The 15,539-nt window shown below is 49.7% G+C and overlaps 1 long non-coding RNA gene across 1 annotated transcript in view; it reads right to left on the bottom strand.

Annotated features, from left to right (window-relative positions):
- Positions 1 to 15,539, bottom strand: part of LOC107183590 — a 22,743-nt gene that overhangs the window by 3,139 nt on the left and 4,065 nt on the right. The window contains exon 2 of the long non-coding RNA XR_001514379.1: positions 14,023 to 14,032. This is a non-coding gene — a long non-coding RNA (uncharacterized LOC107183590). The remainder of the gene's footprint in view (positions 1 to 14,022; positions 14,033 to 15,539) is intronic.

The following is a 15,539-nucleotide window of genomic DNA, read 5'->3' as shown; positions in this document are numbered from 1 at the left end:
AACTGGACAGTGCTATTCATCAGGCATGGTGTCAGATTCCTCACATCACCTTGCAACATCTCGTGGAGTCAGTGCCAAGAAGAATTGCCGCAGTATTGAAGGCAAAAGGGGGCCCAACGAGGTACACATCAGGTGGTCATAATAATCTGACCACTCAGTATACACACACACACACACACACACATGCACACACACACACACATACATATATATAATAAAAACCCAGTGGTTGTAACGCCGTAACGACCAAAGACTGGAGGTGCATTGATGGGTCCCATGGTGGTGCTGGAGGCCGGGCAGGACTCTGCTGTAGGTCCCGCAGCGCTGGTGGGCAGGACTCTGAGTCTTGTGGCTTGCACGGTGCAGAGGGGCCTGCGACTTGCATGGTGGCTCGTGGCAACGGCTGGGCCTGGAGCATATATATATGTATGTATATTTTTTTTGCATGAAATTCATGCACGGGGCGGCGGGTGTGTGTGTGGGGGGGGTCCTTCAGCCCAGCCTGCACCCTCTCCAATCTGGGACCCCTTGGGGGATATCTGAATGCCGGTGTTCAGACATCCCTCTCACAATCCGGGACTTCTGGCTCCTAACCACTCGCCTGCCTGCCAGCCTTACCACCCCCTAACAGCTCCCCTGCAGGCCTGATTGATACCTAACTGCTCCCCTGCCAGCCCGATTGCCCCAACTGCCCTCCCCTACAGGCCTGGTCCCCCCAACTGCCCTCCCTTCCCAGCCATTTGTGACGACGTGGGGACAGCCATCTTGTGATGCGAGGGTGTGAGGGTCAATTTGCATATTACCTCTTTATTGTATAGGATTTCATACTAGAGTCCCAGTGCACGGATTTGTGCTTGGTGGGGTCCCTCAGGCTGGCCAGCGATCAGAGCTGATTGGGACTGTCTTGCTCAGTCCCAGTAGGGGCCGATGGGGGCCGGACAGCTGGGGAGGGACAGCTGGAGGGCTCCAGCCCTCACTCAGTCCCAATCAGCTGGACCCCAGCAGCAAGCTAACCTACAGGTCGGGGCGTCTGCCCCCTGGTGGTCAGTGCACGTCATAGCGAGCAATTAAACGACCTTAGCATATCATTAGTATATTACCCTTTGATTAGTTGAACGGCCAACTGGACAACCAGACACTTAGTATATTAGGCTTTTATTACATAGGATTTTTAAGGACCAGTCATAGAGGCAGCCCTGCTACTGTGGATGGAAAGGATGGGAGGAACAGAAAACGAAATTGGTGTTCACTGGTACTGGGGGGAATGCCTCCTTTCAGGATGTTTCCAGTGTTACTTGCTGGTCACTAGTGTGATGGGGAACACAGACTGGTAACGTACTTGGTGACTTCGGACACGCCTTCACCCTTCTAAGCCTCCGTTTCTCATCTTTAATTGGGCTCTATGGCTGTGTCATACTTCGAAAACATTTTATCACAAACAGTAATTTTTCATGCACATAGACCTTAACAGCAACCTACATCCTAGGGGCAGCTAAATGGTATTTGAGACACCTTCATTACATACACACACTCCTGGGGTGCTTGCTTCAGCCCTTCAAGGTCTACACCAGAGGGGTTGTCTGTCAGCACAGGATGTTACAGATACATTTTGGGGGGCAGGAAAATGAAGGTATGCGGGTAGCTAGAAAGACTGAAGGCGCCTGCACGCTCATGTTAATGACATACAAGAACTTGGATGGCTCAGTAACTCACCAGTCCCTGCAGAGCAGCCTAACACCCCAGGCTTCACTGGTGCTCCGGCTCTGCTCTGAGTAAGCTCCTCCCCTAACCTGTGACCTGGGAGGTTGACTGGCCCTGGAGTGAGCCAATCACGTCAGGGGCTGGAGGACAGAGGGTGGCATGCCTGCCCTCCCGTGCTCCCTGCTATCCTTCGACAATCACATGCGCTCATTAAAAGGTGGCCGCCTCCACATGAGCGGCGTGCCCTTTAATGTTGACTGGCACACCCTTTTCATTTCGCTACCAAAATTGCCTCGTACTTGCTGCACTGATACCAAGGCAAACAAATCACAAGATTATGGGTCTTGTGCGATAGTCATTTCCATCTTAATGCGAGAGCCATCCGTTTGGCAGCGCCGGGTCATTGGAGACTGCCATCCTCGAGTGTTTCTTACATTACAAATAAGACCGCGGGAAGTTACATATATTAGAGCTGCCCGCGTAAGCAAATAAATCAATAAGGAATCATATTATTAGGCGACCAATTAAATGAAAGGACTACCCGGGCATTGTTAGTAAGACAATTAATTGTAGGGTTCTCCTCATCTCCGTTCACTGTGTTGCCTATTAAGATAATGAATTGACTCTCTTAAGATTGGGTCTAAAAACATGTTTAATCAGACTCCACGAGGCAAAGGATCGTTATTTCTATGACTTCGTGAAATGCATATTTTCACCCACCGATTCTGAAAGAGGCTTTTCTCAAAGGTTACAAGAAGGGAGCTTTTATTGTTTCCCGTGGCACCAGCTGAAATCCGAAGTTTAAAGGAAAACCTCGTTATAAAAAGAATAATTTTGGGAAACACCCAAATCTTCCCTCAGTTTAGAAAATGCTTAGAATAGAGATTTCTGAAGTGTGGGTTGGGGAGTTATTTTTTTCCTTCTAGTTGTTCTCAGATTATCTCAAATCCCAGCGCCAGTGTGCGCAAACCACGGATCAGGACTGTGAGGTTTGGGGGTTGGGGGGGGGGGTTATCTGTTGGTTTGTTTGTGTTTTGTTTTCCTGGTCCCCTATTGAAGCAACTTCTCACAAATGTGAAAAGGAGATAAAGCGAGTCCTCTTTACACCCAAGTGACTATGAATTTGAGTGAGTAGGATCCAAATGTATAAAAATCACAAAGTTATGCAAAGGGAAATTTTAGGCTTCTTCATGAAAGTAAGAGAAAAAAAATACTAGTGTTTCCCTTCTTGCTTGGGAACATAAAAGAGACTTTTAGGATAAATTAAAGGAGGCCCTATTTTAAACAACTTTTCTCTATGTAGGAGGGTAGGATGGGCTGACTTCAGAACGTTTGGCTAGATCCCTGGGTTCCATAGCTATGTCAAGTGATTGAGGAGGAACATCCCCTGCCCTCTGACCCCCCAAGCCAGCCTTCCTGGAAAGCCAGGCTGTTCAAAGTGCCCCACCCCATTCTCCCAGTGAGCACCCCTCCCAGCACTGAGCACAACATTCATTTACGTCCATCTCCCAAGCTCAGGGACAGTGTCTTAAAGGACATTGAGCCAACAAGCAAAGATCTGATACAATAAATACAATGCCTCATGATATTTCTTAGGATCTTACTATTTCTTTTTCAAGTTGCCCCTAAAAATAAGCTCAGGTCTTTCTTTAAGGACAGAGCAACTCTGCCTGCCACCCCTGTTCCTGATTCTGTGGTGGCATTGACTTTTTTAACCTACTGCCTTTATTCCCACAGGGAGCACGATGGGAGGGGAGGTGGTCAAAGGTTAGTTTTAAAAAATGTGTTTTCTTCTTCCCCACGTGCAGCACTGCAGTGTCTGTAAACAACCTGGAGAGCGTAGTGGTTTTAGGGCAGGCTCAGGACGCGGATTGCCTGGGTTGGAAGCCTAGCTTCGTCACGTGCCCGCTCCGAGACCTTGGCCAAGTTGCTTTATGTCTTTGTGCCTACAATGCTGCATCGGTAAAAGGAGGATAATTATCTCGTCCAATGCCAAGGTTGTTGAAAGAATTAAATGTGACGACCCACATGCTGGTGTTTATCTATTACCTGACCCATAATAAGAGGTAAATATGCATGTATCTGTCGGTATAGGCCAGGATATGCTGTAGTAACAAACGGGACAAGATCTCTGTGACTTAAAGGAGCAAGGTTTTGCTGTTCAGTTATGCCACATGTCTGTACAGGTAGGTAGGGATGTCTGTTCACTGAAGTTGCTCAGGAAATGAGACTAAAGAAGCAGCCACCTTCATGTCCAAGAGAGGAAAGAGAATGTGGCAAGTCACACTGGCTCTTCATATTGCACCAGAAGTCAGACATGGCATTTTGCTCATAAATCATTGACCAAAGCAAGTCACCACGTGGCCCATTGAGGCAGGGAAGTGTAATCCTACCACGTGCCTAAAAGTTGGGAGAACTAACAATAGGGTACTACTGAGCACCACCAGGGGCTAGCTGGTATTAATATAATAGTGGCTTGCATGCCGTGTTCCTTCAGTGTCCCACAAGCAAAGACGTAAAATGTTAATCATATAAAACCCGTAGGTTCCTGCAGCTGAAATTATCAGGTCTCTAGCCTAGCCCAGCACCGACCGCGGCAAAGCACATTTTCTCTCTCTACCATGTCCTTCCAACTACAATATTCTCTTATAATGATAATACAACATTGTCAATACCCAATCATGTTTGAGCAATCTCAATGTGAGCATTTCTTTGCGGCTGCTCAACAGATGGAGAGAAAAGCTTCTAGGGAGAAAATGGAAACAAAATTCTCTCTCCTTTTTTTTTTTTCTTCCAAAGTCTAAGAAACAATGACACCGTGCTTAAGAAAAATAACCCCCAAGTTCTCAGTCCCGTCAATGATTTTAATACGAGGGCCTTTTTTTTCTTCTCATTCTATATGTGGGTGAGAGGTGCTAGAAGCTGAGACGATCCCTCCCCAGCTCTAAATGGTTTCCTAAGTAGTTTTTGCTTTTTTTCCCCCCCAATGATTTACGTCGCAAATAACCAAAACACACAAGGAAGCTGGTAACTTCTCATTTAATCTTTCCTGTAGGAAGGGCTAAAAGGAAGGGCTGCCTGGAAGACTTCAGAGGCCACTAAACTGCTTCCTATTGATTTTATACTAAGATGCTTTATCACTCTCGTTGCTTTAAAAAGAAATGCAATCTGTGTCAGAGTCTAAATAGACTTTCCTAGAAAAACCAGGCCCCGCACTCTGAGGACGGAGGAGGAGGGTGTTTATCCGCTCTGGCAAATCAACTTTAGGGAGGTTGTGTTTTTTTTTTCTTCAAGAAGCATCTTTCCTAGTGTAACATCCCAGTGCTTGAAAGGGTCATAAGCAGAGTCTTATTGATGCCTTTGTAATTAGTTAGTTATCAATAATAGGAAAGGAGCAAAGGGGGAAGCCAGACCATATAGTCATGTTGTTTGGTAGATTCACTAGGAAGCTGCAATTCTGCAGGCCCAAGGGAACCGTGAGCCAATTCCCTGCAAAACACTGGGGGAAGGGAGCCAATGAAGAGAAGACAGGCCCATGCCCAGTGAAGCTGAGATGACATAGGGAAGGTACTTCCCTGTCAGTCACGCCTGGGGACAAAGATCATTGGCCAGAATGGGCGTGGCCACTGCAAGCAAGCAAAAATTGGGGAATACATAATCTCCTGGGGTTCTCTCTCTTGTTGCTCTTCTTGCTCTTGTGGCTCGTGACTCTTGGCTCATGGGGCTCTCTCATTTCTGCTTCCTTGCACTCGCCCCTCCATTAATGTTATTTCCTGAGATTAAACTCTCTTGGATCTGGAATTCACCTGAAAAAGCATGTTATTCCGTCCCTTCCCTGTGCACCGGGGGAAAACAGGGCTCCGGGACGTTAGAAACTTGCTTAAGGTCACTGAGTGAGCAAGGGGCAGAATCCAGACCCAAACCCAGCTCTCCGACTCCGAGTCAGAGACTCTCCGAATCTCAGAGTTGGCATACATTTAAAGCCCCATGTATCTTTTCCTGTGAGCCGAAATGTCAATAGCTTTATCCTGATGTTACCAGAGAAAAGATAAGGATGACACATTTTTTTTAACCTTCTCAATGCAAGCTACATTTGGCCTGTTTCCTGTCTGTATTTGGAAAACCTGTGTGAAGAAATTCAATACATAGAAATCCTAACCTACAAAACTAGTAACTTACAGAGATGTTTCATTTGGCAAAATGGTTCTATATAAGGAAGGGCCTGAGTTCTAGTCTTGACTTTGCCATCAACTGGTTATGTGTCGGCTTCTGTTAAATGGAGAGGTCAGAATAGATAATCTTTAAAAATCATTTATACTGGAAATCGTTTATGAATGGATTACATGAATCAAAATACGTTTCCCTGGTCTGGCCGGTGTGGCTCAGTGGAAGAGCATCGACCTATGAGCCAGGAGGTCACTGTTCCATTCCCAGTCAGAGCACATGTCTGGGTTCAGGCTCTATCTCCAGTAGGGGGCGTGCAGGAGGCAGCCAATCAATGATTCTCTCTCATCATTGATGTTTCTATCTCTCCCTCTCCCTTCCTTCTCACTGAAATAAATAAAAATATATATTAAAACAAAAACACATTTCCCTCATACTTTAAAAAAAATTTATTTTGAAAGAGTTCACATTTACCAAAAAAAGTGTATAAAGAATACTACAATAAGCAGTCACAAAGCCACTACTCAAATTAAGATCTAAAACATTAGCAACACATTTGAAGCCCCCTCTGTATTTCTTACCACTCTGGTCCAGACATCCCCTTGTTGCCACCCCCTCCCCCCCACCCCCCATGAATTTGGTGCTAACAGTCTGTATACAATTCTTTATCATTTCATACATTTGTGTCCATAAGCAATATACAATTCTAAGTTGCATGTCTTGACCATATGTAAGTGGAATAATATTGTCTGTATTTTTCCTGTGACTTGCTTTTTAGCTTAACACTCTAGTGTAGAAGCCATGCTTGTTGGCACGTTGACTGTGGCTCATTCATTCTCACTGTTGTAGATTGTTCCACGGGATGGACTTTCCAAGTTGATTTACCTTCTCTTGTTGATAGAAACTAGGCCGCTCTCACTTTTCACTATTAAAACACCCCTGCTATGAAAAGTCTTTCATTTGTCTACAGTGTACATGGGAGCACTCGCCGAGGCATTAACATAGGAGTGGAATTGTTCGGCGTTGAGGTGTTCGCCTCTTTCATCTTCATGCTATTGATTTTTCCCATCCATAAACATGATCAATCACTCCATTTAAGTCTAATATTATGTCTTTGAATAATTTTGTAATTTTGCCCATAACTGGCTTGCATACATCTTGTTTAATTTATTCCTGGGTACTGTAGTGTTTCTATCGCTATCATAAGTGGGTGCCCGTCTATAGGAGTGCAATTACTTTTTATATACTGATCTTATAAGAGCATGCATGCTGATCTCACTTATTAATTCTAATGATTTTTCAGTGGAGTCTGGCGTTTCCTCTGTAGATAATCATCTTATCACATCATTTTAGTTTCTGTCTTTCTAATCCTCAGAACCAGCATTGACAACACTGGCCTCTTCATCAGCCAGCACTCCTCCCGCTTCCTGGTTAGCAGAACCCGAACTATTTCCTCCGCTGAAAATACTCAGCCCATGAGCCTCGCAGCTGGGAGAGGGGGCAGGCATGAGAAACAGTTCTGGCCAGTGGGTATAGGTTTAATCCTTGGAGGCGAAGGCCTTTCTTTCTTTTTTTAAAACATTTTTATTGATTTCAGAAAGAAAGGGAGAGGGAGAGAGAGATAGAAACATCAATGATGAGAGAAGCATCGATTGGCTGCCTCCTGCACGCCCCACACTGGGAATCGAGCCGGCAACCCAGGCACGTGCCCTGACCAGGAAGTAAACCGTAACCTCCTGGTTCATAGGTCGACATCCAACCACTGAGCCACGTCAGACGGGCTGAAGGCATTTCTTCAGTAAAAGACCAAGCTTTGAAAGGAAAGGGCTCTGAGTGGGGCTCCCCTATTCACACTGGGGTGCAGACATAGGGCAGCACCAGTTGGAAACTGCTTTGCATTCCTTTCTCACCTTCAGATTTCCTGGGCCACGTGGGCTATATAAATTTGAACTTACGAGCAGACTAACTGTTGCTGGGAATTCTCTGGGCGAACCATTTTATCAAAAACAGGACAGACTATGTACTTCTCATCTCTCTCTCTCTCTTTTTAAAATATATATATTTTTTATTTCAGAGAGAAAGGGAGAGGGAGAGATAGATAGAAACATCAATGATGAGAGAGAATCATTGATCGGCTGCCGCCTGCACGCCCCTTACTGGGGATCGAGCCTGCAATCTGGATATATGTCCTGACCGGGAATCAAACTGTGACCTTCTGGTTCATAGGTAGATGCTCAACCACTGAGCCATGCCGGCCGGGCCATCTCCTGTTGACAATAAGTAAATTTCTCCCCATAACCCATAGCCGTCCAAGAATGGCAATAGTTCCACTTCCCACCTCAGGCAGGTCCAAGGCCTGCATCCTGTCTCCCTGAGAACCAAGCCTCCTGGGCCCACTGGTTGCCAATGTTCTCAACAGCCATGGCTCAGCCCCGCTCCCACTCCGGTTTTCAGCCTCTTTATTTTCAGTCCTTGGAAATCTCCCTTCCTTTTTGCAGACTCAGTGAAGCATCTGAGAGGAGATTTGTTCTGTTTTGTCCGGTATTTCTAGATATTTGCTCCTGGAAGAGTTTTCAGATTGGAAATGGCAGTCCCATCTGCTGTTCATTTAGTTCATGGTTCGGTCGACAAAAATCCATACGTGTGCACACCTGTCCTAGGGCACATCCCTGGCATGGCCGGAGCTACGCTCACTCAACACGTTTACTCGTGCCAGACACTGCTGACGATCTGGATACGTCAAACCAGGTGAAACAGGCAAACCAGTTCTCTACGCTTATGGAACTGACGTTTAATGGGAAGATACAATAAGTAAGGAAACAGACAAACAGGAAGACTTGAGAGAAGGAGAAATGCTAGGAGGAAAGTGAGACAGAGTGATGCAAGAGAGAATGGAATGGGACGGAGCATCAGCTAAAGTAATTAAGACATTTGACCTGAGGCCTGAGACCCAGGGACCGGCCAGGTACAGATCTGGGGGCAAAGGTTCCAGCTGGACAGATCAGATGCCAATACCTGAGGCCACAAAAATGTTGGCTTGTGTTTGCAAGGATGGAGGGAGCAAACATTGTGTGTTTCTTCATTTTCTATTTTGTTTCCTTCAAGAGCCAGCGGTGGGTATAACTTATTCTTTCCGCTTGAAGAGATGTCTAATTTAGGCTGGGGAAATTGTGGGCTTTTTTTTTTCTTTCTTTTTTCTTTTTTTTTTTTCTTTTTTTTAGAATAAGTTCATTAGCAGCAGCCAAAACATGAATAGGCTGCGTTCCCTTGAGCTCATTTTGGGTAAGATAACAAAAGAAATGTAATCCTGGGTAGAGGTAGATCTGTTATCGAAACCCAGGGACGGGGTGTTACCCTCCAGAGAACACAGCCCAGGGCCATGGGCTGAGATGAGGTCTCCTTGTTTCCCGCGATGCTGGCGGAGGGAGCGTGGCTGCCGCTTGTCCACATTCACTGTTTTCCCTGCGCCAAGCGAGGGGAGCCTGGGTGAATGGGCTGAGCCGGAGAGGGCCACAGAGAGACGCACAGCTTGAGCTGGGCCTTGATGGATGAGGTTGACGGAGGCTGATGGAGAGTGAACGTTCAGGAGATAGGGAGAGACTGATGCTCCATCCCATGTGATAGCACAGCTTGGGAAAGAAGCAGAATGAAGGTGGCAGGTTGTGGGGGACCAGGACTGCTGGCCTCTGGCCTCACCACGTACAAGCCCTGTAGCCTCCGGCAGCTCCCATGTCTCTGGATCTAGACTCCCCTGTCCTTATCCTGTCACAGTGGCTTTCCTCCTGCTGTCCCTGTGCCCCGTGGCCATCACCTCTGACCCACCACCCAGCTGGTCAGCTTCCTCTAGTGAGGCCATCATGACCAGGACTCCCTCCTGGGGGTGTTGGCATGAAATGAGATCATTACCATGTGGTGCTTGTCACATGCTGATTTCTAAACAAACCTTAGCCAAGATGGCGATATGGTCACTGTATGTCCCAGGTGCAGAATAGGTTTGCTGGGAGAAGCCCGTGTCTAGGCTGAGGGGATGGATGGTGGTACCTCACTCTGACGGGCCCTGTGGGCCTTGTGAGGGCTTAGAGTCCTGCCCTAATGCCAGCTCACACACTCTCTCGCCCCAACTCACCAGACACCCCCCTCCTCAGATTCAGACTGAAATTCCCAGCTGGGCAGCCCCCAAGCCAAGGGCCGGTGGCCCTTCCCTCGCCGATTCTCTTGAACCCACCTCTCCCAGCCCCGCTCCATCAGGATGCTGCCTCGTCTCTCCAGCAGCGCCTCTGACCAGCGCCATCCTCTCCTCCTCACCTCCGTCCTTCCCGAGCCTCCCCTCCCCATCATTCTGCTTCGCTCCCTCTTCTCTGCCCACTGGAAATATCGCTTCATTCAGCAACTGTGCTGGTTACTGACTGAAATGCAAATAGGTGAACATTCATCTGAATGTCCATTTACACGAAATATATTAGGAACATAAACACAGAAGGCCCCGTGGGTCTTGGCTCCATCCGCCCATTATTCTTCTGCCCCTTGATAATTGGTGACGTCAGACCCATCACCAAGTCGGTGTTCAGCAAACCCACGTGGGCCTCACTCGCTGGTCCCGCCCACACTTGTCATTACCGGAGGCCACTGATGAGGAGCGATTGCCCACGGCCGTTCTTGTAAAACTGTGCACAGCTCTCTGGACCGGGAGGAATAAAATCAAACCCCTGTAGAGGATTGGGGGCATCTCGATCGATGCCGCTGGGCTCAGCACAAACCTGATGTTCCGCAAAGATGCTAAGCTCCGCGCAGTCTGCGTGGGCACCGTGCCTGGTACCAAGGCGCTCAGCCAACGTCTGCTGGCTGGCGGGTCACAAACCACAAAGCGCCGCGATGGCCGTGGATGTGGAGTTATGTGGTGCGAACCTCGGTTTCTTTCTAAGTCAGGGCCTGCCGTGCGTGAACAGCGGTCTGAGTTCAGAGACCGTCCGTCAGAGGGGGTGTCATTAGATGGAGAGATTCTCAAGCCCGGCCAGTGGGGCTCAGTGGTTGAGCGTCGACCTATGAACCAGGAGGTCATGGTTCGATTCCAGGTCAGGGCCCATGCCCAGGTTACAGGCTTGATCCCCGGTAGGGGGCGTGCAAGAGGCAGCTGATCCATGATTCCCTCTCATCATTGCTTTTTCTCTCTCTCTCTCTCTCTCTCTCTCTCTCTCCCTCTCCCTTCCTCTCTGAAATCAATAAAGATATGTATGTTCTTAAAAGAGAAAGATTCTCGGGTTTGAGGCACTAAGCCGGGTCCTTGCACTGAAATCCCAGCAGAAAGGACGGAGCTTTTCCCTGACAATGCTGAACCACAGAGAGGGATGACCAAGGAGGACAGTGCGGGCTGAGCCTGGAACCCGCGTCTCTCCGTCGCCCCGGAGACACGAAAGCAGGCTGACACTGAAGTTTCTTCTCTGCTCATTACCCGCAGAAAACACTGAAAAGGGTGCCTCCCCTCCTTTTCCTTTCCATTCTTGTTTTCTCTCCCCACCCCCTCAATCAATCTCTCTCTCTCTCTCTCTCTCTCTCTCTCTCTCTCTCTCTCTCTCTCTCATCTCTCTCTCTAATGCACCACTTGGTCTGAGTGCCCTTGACCAAGATTTCCAGGATTTGGTTCAAAGCTGAGAATCTGAATTATTCCTTTGATGCCTTCAAAATATAATGTACCCTTTAGAATACACCCGGTTTGGAATGATTTCAGCCCCAGAAACGGGACAGGGGTTTCTCAAAGTTGGCGGCATTTCTCCCATGGCCACGCGCCCCTGGCACCCTCTTGCCCTAGCGTGTGGGTGGTTCTGTCACAGTCTGGGGCTGGTGGGCAGAGGCCTCAGGGGGGCGGCGGGGAGGTTGTAAGTCCTGTGCAGAGAGCAAGCGGCCAGGAGGAGGGCTGGGCCCTGCCTCCTGGAGCCCAGGTCCCATCTCAGCCTCTGCACACGCTGCCTCCCCTGCCAGCCCCTGGCAGCTCAGGTTTCCAAGGGCACAGAGTGCCAACCTGAAGCGGCAACGTGGGGGTTACCAGGGAAACCACTCCCTGTTGTTTTCTGGTGGAAACTGGCGGTCGGTGTGCAGCAGCTGAGTCTGGAGGAGTCGGGGGCATATTTAAAGGGGGTTCTCCCTTCACAAAAGCTTGAAGGGCACCCCCAGAACGTCTCCATGCATGACTGGGAGTGAGCATCCCAGGGAGACGCTGGAGCTGGGACGGCCAGACGAGGGAGAATAACAGCGATAGTAAAATACAAATAAGAATTTCCGTCCATTTTGAAAAATGTATTTTCTAATTTAAGCTCAGTGGGAGGTCACCAACTCACCTGGCCCTGGGGTCAGTCCAGGCTGGTGTGAGACCGTAAGGCTGGTGGGCAGGGGCAGCTGGGACCCCCACACCCCACCAGGGAGGCAGCTGAGGCTCAGCCTCAGGTGGCCGTGCCCACCAGCACCACAATGTTCAGGCCGAGGGGAAGCTGGCACTGCAGATTTCTATACGGACTCTCCTGATGCTTAAAACTTGGTACCTAATTCAAAACCACGTTCACGCCTGCAAGTGTAAGTTAACATGACCTTCAGGGCCAGCCTTCAGGCACCAGTTAATCACCTTGGCCTTGGAACTCTGTGGGCCAGGGGACGACCTCCGCTGTCCCGATGGGAAGGCTCAGTCTCAGAGTGCTCCTGCGGCCGGCCCAGGGCCACGCGCCAGAGCAGGGGCCGCCTCAGGGCTCGGCAGGCAGCTTTCTCCGGGCTTTGGGGATCACTTGAACCCCCTCTCCTGGACTTGGGGCCCCCAAGTGCCACAGGTTAGCACCACCACCCATGGATGGTGGACAACTCAAACCCAAGCCCCACCTCCCACCGCTGGGCGAGACAAGAGGCGCTCTGGTGGGTACATGGGACTTGCCGGCAGAGTTTTGTTTTGTTGGTTTGTTTTTTGTTTTTTTATTGATTTCAGAGAGGAAGGGAGAAACATCAATGATGAGAATCATTGATTGGCTGCCTCCTGCATGCCCCACACTGGGGATTGAGCATGCAACCCAGGCATGTGCCCTGACCAGTAATCGAACCATAACCTTCTGGTTCATAGGTCGGTGCTCAATCACTGAGCCACACCAGCCAGGCCACAGCAACAGATTTTTTTTGCTCAGCAGTGCCTAGGCCTCATCTCTGGGAATTCTGTGATTGTCTGGAGTAGTCCCAGGTCCTGGTGTTTTTTTAAAAGCTTCCCCCTCTAGTTCTCATGCAGGCCCTTGTTTGAGCACCAAATCCAAGCATCCGGGAATAAGAGGAGGTAGAAGATTAATCAGGAGCACTGGTCAGGGAGCCAGGCTGACCTGGGTTCGAGTCCTGACACTGCCCCGCCCTGGCCAAGAAGTTGGGGAAGTGGCTCAGCTCTGAGTCCCGGTGTCCACTTCTCTATAAAGAGCAGCAATCACCACTGCAGTGGGCACTTGTGACGGGCATGTGGTGATCCGTGGAGACGAGTGGGACGTGGCAGGCAGGAGCGGTCAGTAAGGGCAGCCTTTAGCCGGGACAGCCTCTGGCCACAGCCACAGCCACACAGGACACAGGGCAGCGAACTGGGCAGAGTCGGGGCTGGGCTGACATCCCTGTATCACTGGGCACACGCACTAATGTCCATTCACAGCTGAGCCAGGCAGCCCTGGGGCCCAGGCCCAGAGGAGGGCAGCGCCCCTGGATGGGAGGGGCATGTCTCAGTTCCTCCCTGTCCACGTCCCTCTCCTTCAGCCCGCAGCAGCCGTCTGCAGGGGAAGCTACCCACGTCCCTGTCCCCTCTGAGACGTTCGAAAGCCACGTCCCTCCACCACCGCATCCTCCCAACTCTTGGAAGAGATACGATCTGAAGGAGACAGAGGCTGTTGGGAGGAAAGCATCTTAGGAATATTAATCCAGTCAGTACTCCAGGTCTCTGCAAAGATCTGTGTAGTGGAGTCCACATTTTCATGAGCAAGGTAATCCCCTGCAATTAGATTAAAGCTGCCATCTCCTGTCTAAATGGACTCCCCTGAGGGACCTCCCCACCCCGCTCCCCCAGCTCTCTCAGCCGCAGCCAGAACAGGCCATTATGAGCAGTCGGTTATTCACACATAAGCACTGAGACACCAGCCGGCCCCGAACTGCGCAAACCAAAAGGTTGCTCCTTCCAATGCACCTAACGGGGAAGACCAGCTCCCCGCCCCCAGCCTGGGCTTATCTTTCTTCCAAAGAACAGGCGGTTCATGCCTCATTATAACCATGGAGACAGTGTCATTAAATGTCTCCACGAGTCGTGGGGTTGGGTCTCTGACCTGCCCTCATAACTGGTAAGTGCAATTTCACTATGCCCTTCCCCAAGGATGGGGTCCCCTTTGCCTTCCCCCAAAGACGGGGTCCCCTTTGCTTTCCCCCAAGGATGGGGTCCCCTTTGCCTTCCCCCAAGGTCAGGGGTCCCCTTTGCCTTTAGCAATTGAATGGGCATGGAGCTTGCATGCCAATCTGCAGGCACAGAGTCTCACACTGAGCAAACCTGTGGCTGCCTTGTCTGCACCTGTAGCCTTGGCACTTACACACTGTGGGCAGGGAACTCGGACTTTGAGCAACGCCAATGGAGCGCAGTGATCAAAACATGGAAGAATAGGCAAAGGGATCATTTAGCAATCCCTGGGGCAATGATTTGCCGTGGACACATTTGCCTTAAAAAGGTATAAGTAGGAGATCCAAGTTTCTGCGACTGTGGTTCCTCGGTGCCTTTTACAGTTTGGTGAGGAATGCCTCCCTCCTAATAGCGCTGTAGGAAGTAGCTTTGCTTTGGAGTGACATTGAGCCTGCACTGAAGATGCCTGGGGAAGGGGAGGATTTTCTGACATCCCCGGAGAGCTAAATGCTGTGGAGGAAAGTTGGGGCTGTAAGTCTTCAATGGAGGAAAAAATGGGGATTCTTCTAGGGCATAGTAGAGCCATGTGCTTTATTTTATAAATAAAATAGCAGATAACTCAGCCACCAGATAACAGAATCCTGTCGAATTCTGCGTGAGTTCCAAGCATGTCAAGGACGGTGTCTGGCTCACTCCTGAGTCTGCAGGCCTCACCCAAGGTCAGACAACAGAGGGTGTTCTGTCCGTGTTTGCAGACCCGGGCATGTGTGCAGAGGAGGGATGGGGCAATGGGCCTGCCTCGTGCTTATGAGGCATCGCATCTACGGAGACTAAAGTGTGGCCTGGAAATGACTATGGAGGTGGCCTTATGAATGGCTGCATCTCCAGTTCTTGCCAAAGAGCCTGGCGTTCAATACATAGCTGGTTACAGGTTGCCCCAGAACAGGAAGCCCACAGCTGCATTAATTATAGAACTTGACTTCCATAGCCCCCGGCCTCCTATTGGAAGGGCACAAACAACTCAGCAGATTGAACCTGTGCTGGGCGGGAGACTCCAGACGGTGATGTCGGAGATGACAGCAGTCTCCCCCGACCCCCGGCCACGCCTTTGATAACACACTGACACGGGAGATGAAGAATCCTGTCTTATTTCCGAGGTGTACAACCATGTGTCACCATAAAACGCTGCCAGCCTCCTTCAGGCAGCCTGGAGGGGGTGGGGGCCGTCCTCGTACGACGTTCTGCGTAGAAGGCCCAGCCCCTCTCTGTAAATGTGGAGGGCTTGTTCCCG

Source organism: Myotis davidii, unplaced genomic scaffold, assembly GCF_000327345.1.
Source record: "Myotis davidii unplaced genomic scaffold, ASM32734v1 scaffold299, whole genome shotgun sequence".
In the NCBI taxonomy this organism is placed as follows: Eukaryota; Metazoa; Chordata; class Mammalia; order Chiroptera; family Vespertilionidae; genus Myotis; species Myotis davidii.
The sequence above is the reverse complement of the archived record's forward strand: the minus strand, read 5'-3'. Positions and strand labels throughout refer to the sequence as shown.